The 14,062-nt window shown below is 39.1% G+C and overlaps 2 long non-coding RNA genes across 5 annotated transcripts in view; one reads left to right on the top strand and one right to left on the bottom strand.

Annotated features, from left to right (window-relative positions):
- Positions 1-14,062, top strand: part of LOC147754322 (uncharacterized) — a 112,553-nt gene that overhangs the window by 42,889 nt on the left and 55,602 nt on the right. For 2 of the 3 annotated variants that reach the window (XR_015316592.1, XR_015316593.1), the window contains exons 1-4: positions 3,059-3,622; positions 8,347-11,696; positions 11,835-12,060; positions 13,240-13,394. The exons of the other annotated variant lie outside the window; for it this stretch is intronic. This is a non-coding gene — a long non-coding RNA (uncharacterized LOC147754322). Of the gene's footprint in view, positions 1-3,058; positions 3,623-8,346; positions 11,697-11,834; positions 12,061-13,239; positions 13,395-14,062 lie in introns of those variants that run through there. 3 annotated transcript variants of the gene reach the window in all.
- LOC147754324 (uncharacterized) lies at positions 312-3,326 on the bottom strand. Of its 2 annotated transcripts, none has more exons than XR_015316602.1 (3): positions 3,212-3,326; positions 2,804-3,065; positions 312-1,751 (listed from the first exon to the last, which is right to left on the bottom strand). It is a non-coding gene; the product is annotated as an uncharacterized LOC147754324 (long non-coding RNA). The 2 variants fall into 2 exon arrangements; XR_015316601.1 differs by having other exon boundaries at positions 3,216-3,310.

The following is a 14,062-nucleotide window of genomic DNA, read 5'->3' as shown; positions in this document are numbered from 1 at the left end:
TTAGGCGAAACGATATTGTATACATTTTTATATATAAGCAGTATTATAATCCCCTAGGGCTGGCTTACAATATTTTTCATTTAGTAGATCATTTGTCAACCCGGTAAACGAGCCGCCAATATTCACCAATAGAGTTCAGTGTATTTGTTAAAGCTTGTGCTTAGTGAATGTGGTTGTTGTTCCTACTGCTTGAGGCCCAGTTTGACTGAAATTTAATTTTATTTCTAATAGCGAGATTTTCGTCGTTTGTTTTGCCATGTACTCTGTTTTTACGCACCGATCTTAGCAACTGAGGAAAATATCTGTACTGCTTCATTATATAGAAGTTTCACAATGGCTTTATTTGATGGAAAACACGTTTGATGGAATCAGTTATATTTTTCAATATGAGCTCGGGTCTCCTTTTACGATAGTTGAGGATTTAGACCGGTATATTCTGATAAGCATAATAACAATATCGTGATCTAATTACCTATGATTTTCTCATCTGTTCCATTGTCAATGTCATCGCCGCCATTTTTTAGTAGCGTGCAACGGGTATATGGGGGCGATTTAGAATAAGGCGAATCACATGTCTGGGCTTTGCCCCTTGTTACCAACAGATTATCAAGTAATCGTCTGTTGTTTACCTAGAGCTTTACGAATGTCCGCTAGTAGGCGATGACCAGCCGTATGCAAGTAATATTGAGTACGAACGCGGAAAAACATGGTATCGAAGTAAGACAGTATGACACAACACTCCTGTCATGTTATAATTTTGTATTTTGTAAGAAAAAAAAAATTTGTAATTATTCCTAATGATATATGGGCAGGGCAAATTAACCTTAAAAATCAAACAGATGTGTCGCATCCATCTACTGTTATGTAGCTCTGTAATTCTGTTTGTATGTGTGCGATAAGTACGGCCAGGATCGGCGCATATAACATTATCGATAAGATAGAAACGAGTTAATATCGTAATATCGATTGCGGGTATATACTGATATAAATTTTGAAAAAGCTAAATATTTGAAATGCCAGATAGAGAAAAATGAAAAGGATTTTAATTGTAGCCACCACTTACCTCGGCTGGCACACCTCTGAGGATAGAAACATCCGACCCTCCATTATCAGACATGAGTGTATCTTTCTAACTACCTTCTGTTCTGTATGAGAAATCTCCATTGTTAGTTCGTTCTTGGTAATTGAGTTCAATTTTATTTGGCAATTGGTAATATTCACACGGTGACAAGACTAACTGAGAGGTGCGCGTTATGTAATGATACGTGGTTTTGCAAATGGTATGCTCTAAAAACAGTAGGAAACGTTAGCATTTAATGCATCCGATATATAAATATATATTTTTTTTGGAAAATTTAACTTTTCGAAATTTTTTACAGGTCGCTTATAGGATTTCGAGTTATTAGTAGTTCTATCTGTTCAGTCATAAGGTCGGTGCGTCGCTGGAGAGATAAATATAAGGCAAGCGTTATATACGAGGGGAAATATACTCGTCGTAGATGAAACGCGTAAATTTTCGGAATTAGTCATGATCCTAGGAAACGCTGAAGAAGTTGAGCAGTACCAATTAATAAATCAATAGTTTTATGCATCCACGTTCAGTCGGTATGATGCTATATAGTACGTCTCCTACTTCGTAATACAACAAATGGTCATCAGAGTTACCAGTGTACTTCTGAAGGTAGGATCAATTCCTTACGGAGAGCTGCTTCAACGCGTGTTCGCCGTCATCGTAAGTCCATGCCGCACGGCTGCAATGGATTCCGAAACGGTAACTTTCTAACCTACGCATACAAGGGGCTGCCCAACTTTATTAGCAGAACGCCATTCTTAATGAATAGGGTTGTAATGAGCGTATCAATTTTTCTAGGTCTGTTCAAAGGGCTTCAAAGCTTCACACACACCGAGCTGTTCCATTAAACCAATAGATTGAGTTTTATGCACTTTGTGTAATGGAAAAATATTGTTAAACAAATAATCATGGCTGAGTCAGAACGACGTACTAACCCCATTAGTCGCACCTGTTATTATATGTGTGTACATATCCAGTGTTTCTTACAGCCAAGGAATTAGTGTGAACTTTTCCTCGAACTCATTAATGTGGTTGAGTCAGCTATGAGTAAGCGGTTTACGGCGGTTTACTGGTGACATTTTTCAAAAATAAACAGTGTTCAAGGGGACGGGCTGAGAGGGAGCTATACATATTATTGGTCATTCGCGGAACACTTATCTATTTTATCGACTCTGCCTGACGATTTGATGTGTTCCACGCACTCCGCTTTACATTATTCTTATGGTCAGCTTGCGCACACAATGGTAAGAATAGCGTAGCAGACTATATAACACTATATTGGAGCAATGGCTTTCGCTGCGTCATCAGAGTGACGAATCCTGTTTGCAATCGATTTTACCGGATTCGCTTTTCCATTAGATACAGGCAGATTCCTTCGTTTAGCATTAGTTTGCTATCGAAATATAGGGTTTCTTTGGCCATTTCATTAATGTGCTGCTCGACTCAGGTTATATCAGATATATCATACATAAAAAACGCGAATTTGTCAGCATAAACTAGACAATCTACCTACATTATCATATTCAAAATAGGTGAGATACTTTTGTCCGATCGTACTATAATTTTACTGCATTTTAGGCAGGTAGCAAGTATAAAATTGTATGTATTTGAAAATCAAATTTTTAAACTATGGCAGCTTTGCATGCCTTTTGAATCTTTCACAGAAAGAAAAACACTGTTTGAAACTATTCCCATTAATGATTAATCTGCGCAATCCGGCTCAGAAATTACCTGTGGCGTAGTACAGCCAAATGGGTGTGAGCGCACGTCATGTTGATGCGAAGGTTTCATTCGGCGGAATTCGTTCCGATGCGCTTGCGCATGTCAATGGAACCCAGGTCAATTGTGTCTGATGATAAGTAGGACATCGGCCCACGTGTGTATAGTAAATAAGTACTACTCGAAGTATAGTTTCGTGGAGTAGTTTCATTGAACCGGCAGGAAACGGTGGGCAGCAGTGAAAATCCAGCCGGTCATCGGATCAACATTACAGCTGAAAAGAAAAATTCAAAATTTCAGTTTCCTCAACAGTTGCTTTCTATTATCATCTGTTTACTTCGGTCGTTCAGTCTTTTGCATGGCCAATTATATGTGCACGTCGTCAGAGCCGTGGCTAAAATTCAAAATGCACGCAGTTACCAACATCACGTGGTAGGTAGTTGTTTCTCTGTAACGGATTCGCTGCGAGTGATCGCTGATGACAACTGTTCGTCGGTCGATTCTTATAGCTAAACGATTATTTGTTCGAACGGCGCATACATGCATGCATGCATGCATGCATGACGTCACACTACTAACCCGCTGAGCGCAAATGTTATTATGATTGTCGTCATCAACATCATCGTTCTTATTATCGCGAACGACATCAGTCTTTGCCGGTCACAAGAAGAAATCCAAGTGCTATGCTTTGATGTTTTTTCTAGTACAGGCGAAGTATCGTCGCACTGCAAACCTGACCGATTACTTTTTTTTTGTTCGTTGTTGCTACAATCTGTGATGAGTAATTACGGAAAGGTAGCTGAATTTCGAAGCTGTATAAATAGCGAAAAGGTGAGCGATAGAAAAACAACCATCATTATTATTATCACCATCATCCCTGAGTGGCCAGTTCGTAGAAATCCCTCTTATTTACATACAGCGTATCTGGGCCTGTTCGTAATGGTCTGAGAGCAAATTTCAATAATAATAATGGTAGGAAACGTTGCGGTCAATCTCTCTATTACATTGTAATCACTTATGACCCGTTTTCTTTTTCGATTACAAACGAATTGTTGGTGTCGCTACTCTTACGGCTAAAAGAGACGCTATAAATGCGAATATGATTATATGGTAATATTCCCATTGGACCAACGATATAGAAACGTGTAAGTGTTCGCCTATAGATCGTTGTATGTAGAATATGTGTGTGCATTTTCTGTTTTAAAAAGAACAGAATGACTGGGACTATAGGAGAGAGCAAGGGGAATATAGGAAAGTAATCATTAGAGCATATTGGATACCGGATTCGCGACATTAAGGCTAAGGCGTGGATTTGTGCTTGTCCTTACTTTGGTTCTAAGTTCAATCTGTCTCGACTGCCCTATCGCTTTTAATATGTTTCTGCTTCTTGTTATAAACAGACAATACAGTGAATGCGTGCAATACACCCTCAGTGAGTAAGTAAAAGCGAGAAATAGGAGCAAAACCTACACCACGCAGAAAATATCACAAGGTAAAGACTAACGAAGATATATTATGCGAGCTCGATTCGGTGAACTCCACGAAAAGTTTGAACGCAGACGAATTGGCGTGCTAGACTCAATGTTCAGGACTGCGATCCATTCATTCCTATGTGTCATTAAATGGTCGGTCTTTGGCCGACCGGTCACAGTTTGACATTAATCTGTTTTACGGCACCTATACAATGTGTGAATCTTACAGTGTGTGCCAGCATCGGTTAAAGGATGTTTCTAGTCGATCACTTTTAAAGTTGGGCAACTGCTTTTTCATTAATTTTAATTAGTAGTTACTGCTAACAGTTTTGTTACCGTGTGCTCAACGCCACACTATCTACAGTCTGCAACAGACTTTGTAGGTAGTATACATAGTTCCTATGGTATCTACATAATGTTGCCTCGGACTCCAAGTGGCCCCAATCAAATGACAACCATAATAACTTCGATGGTGATAACCGCCTGTGATGAAATACGGCGTGTACTTAATCGATTCGAAGAAAAGTTTCCTTTTTCCGCTGCCATTTTTAGATATCCATCAAGCGAACGTGCGTGCACTCAACAAATGTATACGCTTCGCGTTCAACGGGTTATATTTTGCATTGATTTACTGAAAAATAATTCGTTTGACAACGGGGCCTAATTTATATGCTTCTCTATAATAGTATTAAATCTGTTCCTGAAGCGCTATTTGAGGTTTTGGCATCGGAGAAGCTGATGCTCGAATAAGCTGAAGTTAAATCTTCGATCCGTACAGGTTACTAACGAGCCTCGAGCGTATGCCGCGCTGAAGCTCCTTTTGTCACTGTCAAAAGGAGGCCTACTATTGGCATATGTGGCTATATCTACTACACTGACACTTCAAGTACGCCGACTCCGATCCTAAAGACGTATGGACAGTTTCTATTATTAATCTAGCTGAGCTCCTTTTATTGGCAAAAATGGCTTCGTTAAAAATGTATTAGTACCAAACACTGACCGGTTTCTATGGCGATCCATTTATTTTTGAATTTCAAAACATTATTCTAACGTAATTTACTATAATTGAACGTCACCGTATTCGTATTTGATTTCCGCGCACCGTCAACTGTTTCAAAGCTTATAAAGAGTAATGTAATTTCAAAGGCTTAAACGGCATTTTCTTACTAAGTGTGTTCATCCTATCGCAGCCTGCTTTTAAGACTACTACAGTTTAAGCGAATTCGTAGCTATTATATACGTTTCTGACAGCGCCTTAGAACTATACTTCTTTAAATATAAAGTTACTTACGCCCCGTAGGGCATCTAAGTGTGCGTAACTTTGCACATTCACTCTGGGGCTACCTACGACCAACAACATTTTTAATAATCCTTAAACTAATATGGCATTTTTCAGCGCGTCTGTATGTACAACACAAAGCGATATGATCGTTATCCATCAACAGAATCCCTATAATTATCCATTACTAACTTACATAATAACGTACCCTTAGTAACTGTTATCTAATACTAAATGATAATGAGAAGTTGCCCTTATCAGTGAGCCTTATAAGATGCAACATTACATGGGCTAACAGTGCAAGCCGTCTAACACTTGCGAAGCTTGGGTGGCCCCTTTAATTTGTGCCCATTTTGCCTTTTTGAAAATGACTGCTTTTGCAGAACGCACAACAAGATAATATAAAAGGTATAACATATAATATATATATATATATAAGAAAATAACAGATAACGTAGTCCGATAAGCTAACGAAAAAAGGTGTCTTTGATAGAAGTGGAGAAGACGATATTTAATGTAAGAGACATCTATGGTAACAAATAGTCACAACACGATGGACATATTTATGTATCAATTGTTACTAGCGGGTGTCGAAAATGAATGACTGTATTGTTTCCATCGCAGAACGATAGGGAAGTTAAGCATGGACAACTTCGTTTTGAAGACTTCTTCACTGTTCGACGATTCATAATTACTTACAGCTCAATTTTAAGGGCGATATGGACATAGAGAGGAAAGTACTCATTATTTCGTTATTTTTTTTTTATATATTGTTCTTTGCGCCGTTTTTTTTAGTGATTTAATTCAGCAATAGAATAGGGCATACATACATACATACATATCACGTACATTTCGCGCATTGAATTATCAGTTAAATGTATATATAGAGATGTTGTTGGATGGTTAAAAGTCCCCTGTCGCTGTCTTCGAGATTCTACGCTACCGGGAGTTAGCAGGGATAGCCAAATGTGCAAACGTACATACTAAATGCGCGGATATTGATGAGAAAACAAAAAAAAAAATATGATAAAAGTACGTGATCTAAACTTCAACTGGTCGAATAAACCGGCTAGCCCCTTTGCCCATTAAAAGATGAGCAAATAACCCTGTATATTTAAAGAGGTCCCGTAATCATGAAGAAGAATAGAAAATCAAAATGGCGCAGCATGCGCAGAACCTCCCGTCGAACCCATATTACGTCCCGACGTTACGTACACTCGACGGGCGATTGCATTTCACGACGGGCAATTCATTCACTTGACTCCCTAAACAATGCCACATGTTGCTCTGTGGCATAATTCAGATTCGAATCAACGTTATAAGTTCGCTTGTGTTCGTAACTTACATATGTATTTAATACATATTGATTAACCGTTGTAGATAGTTATCATGTTAATAACTTTATCTTTGCATATCGTTGCCAAGAGCTTCATATGTCTGAATACAGATCAATATTGAATTAGAAACCAACGTAGCCATTAAGTGTATATCTATAGTTCCTGCTTTGTCCTAAATTGTGACGCAGTTAGGAGAAACAGGTTTTTACCAACTACGCCTGTCAACCTGACGTATATTATCTGCAACAGGATTTTCTATCGCTAATAACTGTGTTTTATATAAGCTTACTGTATATCGGTGCACGCAGACGAGAAAATATCTGCATCGTATATATACATGTAATATGTATATTGGCATTCAATAACAACTAACGAAATAAAAACGGCCATAAACTACGCTTATTTCATTCATGTTAATATATGATTTAGCGCTTAAGGTTTATTCGATATAATGAAAGATAAATTAAGGCCACACTGAATGCTATGGCCATAATCGGCCAGTCTACAAAAAATTCTCGCTATCAGGTAATATCGTAGTTACTACCTGCTACACATTTTTATTTCTATTCTATTATATAAGGTACTTTTACTATAATTATATAATTTTATAATTAAAATTAGTAGCGTCTGATCAATCAACTGAAAAGCCGTCGTCTCTATTACGTTAAGCAAAGGGTTACCTACACAATGCCATCCGGCTCAATGTTTCTATCAAAATCTATTAGGAAATAGATTGATCTATATTTGTAAATGGCTAGTTTAAAAGGAACATACATAGGTTTAAGGGCAGTTCCGAAAAAAGAACACCGGATATATGTTGAGAACCATATTATGCTATAATGAAATCTATTGGTACTACAGATCATCGTTTCAACATAGTACTTCATCAAGAACTTGTGTACATTAACGGTTTACATCAGAGGTTTGCCATTTTACTACCTGTCAACAAGGTCAGTCTCCTTGGCCTATTATCGTCGTTGTTAGAGTTGATGTACGCAGTTATATCCATCACTAATGACATTAGAACAATGTTGAATCAATTGATTTGCCTGATTCCGTGTCAACAAATTAGAACCCTATCACCGATAGCAAATGTTATCTATAATCACAAATTCGATGTGATTGAACATGTCCTTCAGTTAGTCGATCGCTCTGATAGACACGCTTACTGACTATACCCTTATTTTGAAAGCTACGGTCTATAGCCCAACGGTATAAAGACAAATACATGTAGGTACATATTCACACATGTGTACAGCCTTGAAGCCGATGCTGATAGACTAGGCGTCAATCGGGATACGCCAATACATACGTGTATTTCTAATAGTTATACTATATAAAAATAGATACTGCGCATCATCTTACTGATCTTTAACGTGAACTATAAACGCCATAGTACCTACACACTTATTACTTCTGTGTTTTACTTGTCGTTTACTATTCCTGCTTCACCGTACTGACGACAAGAGTACTCGTGAAACGGTAGATAGCGGACCGTGCAAAATTCGCTGCGCACACCGCACGACAACTCTACATGCACGACGAAACGAGCTTCGAAACGTTATCGTTCATCAACGACTTTCGCACCACTCACGGTCTATGCCATTCGTGCGACGACGGGAGCGACGCCGACAGTGTCACTATCGTACCGTAACGGTAACGCTGGCGATGGCAGCAGAACCGATTAGAAGACAGGCAGGGTATAGTAAATAGACAGCCCCACCGACGCCATACAGTTTACATTCGTTCAACGCCATCGTCCATGATCATGGTCGTTATGATCGTCATCTTTTACCTACCTGCGGCCCGTACGGATTCGGGCTACCGCTAAGGGTTGGATGGGGCCGTACTTGTCGCTAGTCGTTCACGTAGAAATTGCATGGTGGCCAATGCGGATATGCTAAAGACTATACAGTGTACATATTCTGCAAAGAGTTACGACAATTATGATTCTGTCGACGATGACACTATGTACGTTTCAATAACAAACACTTTTCACCATTCAATTGTGATCGAGCTCCGTGCGCCTCTCTACGACACCAGGGTCGCTTAGCCAGTCGGGTAGCGTCCGTGGAACCGAACACAGAGTGATATATAGTTGTTATCGTTATATATGATAATGATATATGGACGAATCCTCAGATCTGCCTGGCTGTATGTATTATGTTTATTCAACGCCGAGGTCCGTATTATATGAGATACCACTCTCAATCTCGGCCGACGCGTCGACTTCATTATCTAAGCCGTCGTTAGCATAAGCTGTCCCCCGTTGGACTCGAACGAAGACAATCGCTGAAACTTAGACCCAACGCCAATTCCGACGTGCACCGAAAAATACAATAGTATTATGAAGAAAAATCGCTTTTTATCTATTAAACGTAGTAAAATGGGGCTTGTATACGTTCGCTCGATGCTGATCTTCGAAACTATGTTTGCAAACAACTATTTATTGTATTGTTTTTGTTTATGGTAAAACGAGCCACGGAACGATTTGATATTATAAAAACAGAATCGTTAGTGAATCAGTACCTCGACAGCATTTTTACTTTGTCATTTTTCAACTGAACGCAGTAACCTTTAGACTTGAGACATGCGGACCATAAGACCATAAGAAAAATGTGCATTTAAGCGAAAAAGAGACGTTACGATTAGAGATGGAAGTTTTAGTCAAAAACAAAAAAACAGTCTAAATTATAGCTATAGGACTACTTCGTACATTATCAAAGAGAGACGAAATACGGAGTTGCAATTGGATATTAAGAGCCAATTCAATTTTGGCCATAGATGTGGACCAATTTTCGTCGAAACGTCCTGCCGCTATTAGCCATTGGCGTTTAGTGCTGGACACTATGCTATAGGATAACACAGAGCGAACCGAATCTGTAAATCAAAATAATAATTACCCATTAGATAAATATGAGATCAGGAAAATGATAGCGTATACAATATAGACGATTGATTTTCGCTAGATTATCTGTTTGTTATTGCCGGTTTATGAAGCAGTAACAAACGGTATCGCTGACAGATAAAGTTGAAAATAAACTATATTATGCAGGGATTAGTTATTTCTAAACCCCAAGAATGTCAGCTCAAAACTGGAATAATACAATGAGCATTCTGAGTCAGGATGTCTTTTTTTTTTTTTTTTTTTTCGAAAACTTAGAAAAACAACTATAACAGAAATGTTAGGATGCTTCTTCGAGCGACATATCTTACAGCGTTTTCTATTTCGCCGATGGAGAATAATAAATAGTTCAGACCTGTTAAAAATAGAGCGTCCAAGTGAAGTTCATGATATGATTAAATGAATTCGTAGGTCAACTAGGATAACTGAGTTCATTGTTCCGTAAAAAAGGACGAGGCCGCTATAAGCGTTTCCTCGCCACATTACCTACCGGCAGCTGAGCTCCTTTCGATCAAAGCTTCAACCTGCAAAGGTACGTTACACGCAAATGTGAAATAGCAGGTCAGGCACACATAGTGTGCATATGTGTGAAATGGCAGCACAACAATATACCCGCTAAAATTATACACACACTAAAGGCACATTTCTTTTTCCATCAGTGACACTTTTCCGCTATTTTAGGATTTATTCGGGCTTATGCTTAGCTTAACTCGGTTCGTTGGCGTCGTTGTTCCAAACCAAGGAAACGAATAGATGACCTTCATTGATTTTCCCCTAAAACGTTATTTGTGCGAAAAGGCGGAAAGCTGGTAAAGAGACAATTCGTCAATGGCTATGTTTGACAACAGGCTGTTTAAGACCAAAATTGGCTTCTTGAGCACACCGTTCTTCTTTTGTCTCCTATTTAGCTTTTACGTAGACGATCGGCTGTCATCGATCCGCAACGTAGTAGTAGTAATAATACTTGTCGCTCGCACCTATCGGTACGGTGATTGCGGAGAGGAGACAGGTTCAGCCGTTTGGTCAAAACAGTAATTTATGCCGATCGTGAATAACATATTGTTTTGTTGACGCGTCCATTATTTGATTCAACCGAGTATTCCCGCGCCTCGTATAGAAACGCAATTATTTCTATCGAGCGTCGACGTATTATCGAGATGAGAACCGAATTATCGGTTACAATAGGTCAACGGTGATCTGTTTGATCGATCTGCTGGTAGATGCCGACTACAACTAACCCCTTCGCTTCATGTATGCTGTTAATCATATCCACTGCCCTAACTATAGTTAGACAGCTTTGTGGATTCGACCAATTTACCTGTCTATATATACATCGTAGCTTCTAGACGAACCGCGAGACGTTAAAGCGCGGTCTCCTTGTAACCAATGCAAACAATATCTCGTTGTTGAAGTCCCGTATTAATAAGCCCTATGTGGATCGACTGTGTGTGGCTTGTTTCATAGAATGACTCAGCTTTAACTGTAAATACATCACTGATTAGTGTAAATTATTTTTTTTCACAAATATTCACGCCGGATTCGGTGCGAAGAGTCAACCGGGTTGTTTGTTAGGCATATTTAATGGATGTCCTACACGATCAGTGATCGATGCCTAGCGCCACATGGCGACATATTATATTCTGCTTCTTCTTGCCTAACGTTTCACTGCAGATAAGTAAAAGACGTTGCTGAATCAAACAACGTTTCTGGGTTAGCGTTGACGTTGGTAAACGTCAGAGAGAACGATATGATACTCATTGCGCTATGATCAAGCAAAATGCATGTATGGCCAATGCATCATGGCAATTAGTTCCAGTTTGGGCAAGAAGCACTACCAACCGGCGTAATGGTGCTCGCTAAAACACTTGAAGTTTCCACAGGGGATAGACAAAGTCCTAGTGGTACCTTTCAGGTACGAGATACTTGCTATATGCTCTACAGAGCATTTTTTGTTTGAGACAATAAAACATTTGGAAATGTAGAATGTAAAGTTCTTAGTTATCGATACGATAGATGATACATAATTGTTTGTACCTTTTGTACGCTGCAGGAAAAGTCGGGAAATAAAAAGTATTTTTGTCCCCGATAGTCTGATTGACATCGAAGCTCCATGGAGAAGAATCACAGCAGAGCAGCCCCTACGACTTTTGGCTCTTACGAGAGATTACGGTCAATACTGGCAAAATTGTACAGTTAATTGTTTCTGGTAGCGTTGTTAGTCATCTGAGGGCCCTAGCCGACATGTGCGACATGCGACATGCGTTACATGTATAAAGGTGATACCACAATTTGAACAAACGTATTTAAGGTCATCAAGTATATACGATACGATACGATATATATATTTAGCTATATACGATAAAAACACAAAATCCCCAAAAAAAATTATCCGCTTAAACGAACGCTGTTGATTTCTGTCTTTAGTGGACGGGAGGATTGAGCAGTGACGATTACTGAACGTGTGTGAAATACATAAAAATTAATTCCGCCACTGAAAAGTGCCTATTCTGAAAATGCTAGTAGGTTTTGTCATCGGATGCGCGAACTATCGCTTCTGATTCCAGTCAACTGTTGTCATTACCCCAGATGCATCCCACCTGCTCAAGAAAAATTCAGTGTCAAGCTGACCCCTCGCCGAACGATACGATCGAAAGAAAAATTTTATTAACATTAGTCTATCTGTATTTGAATGGTAATCGTTTTTAAATAGGCGTTCGTCATATAAATAAACGGATGAAATAAGCTTTCGTCGTACGAGTTTGATCAAATCATAGATCAGTAAAGGCTATTTATACGGAAAACATCAGATCGTGGTCCATATCGGCAAAACCTATCCAAATATTTGTATTCGATTTTAAACTCAGCGTCCCTTTATAAAACGTCAATTTAGTAGAAAAGACGCCGGCAACTACTGCGGCTGATCGCTGAACTTATTAGATCACGTACGGGTCCGGAGTTCGATTCTTATCTGCTAAAGCCGGATAAAATGGTATCCCCCTAGATGAAGTGAGTACCTCACAATGATAAAACGAACTTTTGCCCCGTAATATTATCAAGAATAGGTGCGCTGTATCAATAATAGCCATGTTAAAAACGATTACCTTTGTAGTAGTTCTATCTTCACATATCATTATAACCAAATCTAACAGACCCATAATATCGAAAGAAAGCATATCAGTAGATTCTCAACTAAGTATTATTCAATTAATATATTAAACGTCGTTGACGGCACAGTCGGCTGGTATAGCGGTAGGTAAAATTTGTCCAGTGCAGGATTTCCTGTGTAGTATACCATCAGATCGAAACTATATATTGCTTTACGAATTGTTTTTTACGAACGTAACTAGCATGATAATAGTAAACATTATTATATATACAGTATTTGCTCAGCAATTCATTTTCTTCTGCGGCAATTTTTGCTTGGGGTATTGTCACTGTGGTTTCTTCCGTTACAGTTTCGGTCAGCCTGGGCAAAAGTTGAGCTCGATTTGAAGGGAAATGGACGCGCCGACTTGTCGTGTCTGTGCTAGGAGTGTCTATCTAATCCTCGAATGCTTCTTGGTACAGGCGGCATTTTTGGGTAGCAGCGTCTGCTCACCTCAGATACATGGTAAATGACCGATGCCTGTGATACTCATTCGTTCGACTGGCTCATCATCGGCTAACGCTATTCCACAAAAATTAACCGGTCTTCCGGGAAAAATCACTCGGGCATCGCTGCTGAAGCAAATATAGTATCACAGGGGCAACTCTCGTTGAACGAAATTTTGAGGGCTGACAAAAAGATCTAAATCGGCGAAATAAATACCGTTCCATAATTTTTCGCGATAGTAACATCGGTGATAGCATCTATCGTCGATACAATTAGCACAAAAGGTATAGATAACTTTAAAGTTAAACTGTAGAAACTGTTCCCCGAGCGCGGAATAGTACCGTAACAAATCGGCCAGCTACTCTGCCGTGAAGTCGAACCTTACAAATGATCACCATTTCGCGCTACAGCCGTCAGCGATTATAATTAATACACCGAAATGGAAATAATAACGATCATAAAATTTTAATAATAAAGGTTCTTGCGTGACATTTGTTCTATGTCAATAGCTGAGTGTAAGTATGGGACAAATTGCGAAAACCGTCTCATTTCCAAAAACTGTATGCAATCTCTTATAGGACAATTTCGGTTCCTTCCCTTGGAACCACTCATTCCTTAATTTTGTTACTTAGGTTAGGCCCTGCCACAACCTAGAAAGAGGTTTTTCCTGAAACGAGTATGCTGAA

Source organism: Varroa destructor, unplaced genomic scaffold, assembly GCF_002443255.2.
Source record: "Varroa destructor unplaced genomic scaffold, Vdes_3.0 BEIS01000007.1, whole genome shotgun sequence".
Lineage (NCBI taxonomy): Eukaryota > Metazoa > Arthropoda > Arachnida > Mesostigmata > Varroidae > Varroa > Varroa destructor.
The sequence above is the reverse complement of the archived record's forward strand: the minus strand, read 5'-3'. Positions and strand labels throughout refer to the sequence as shown.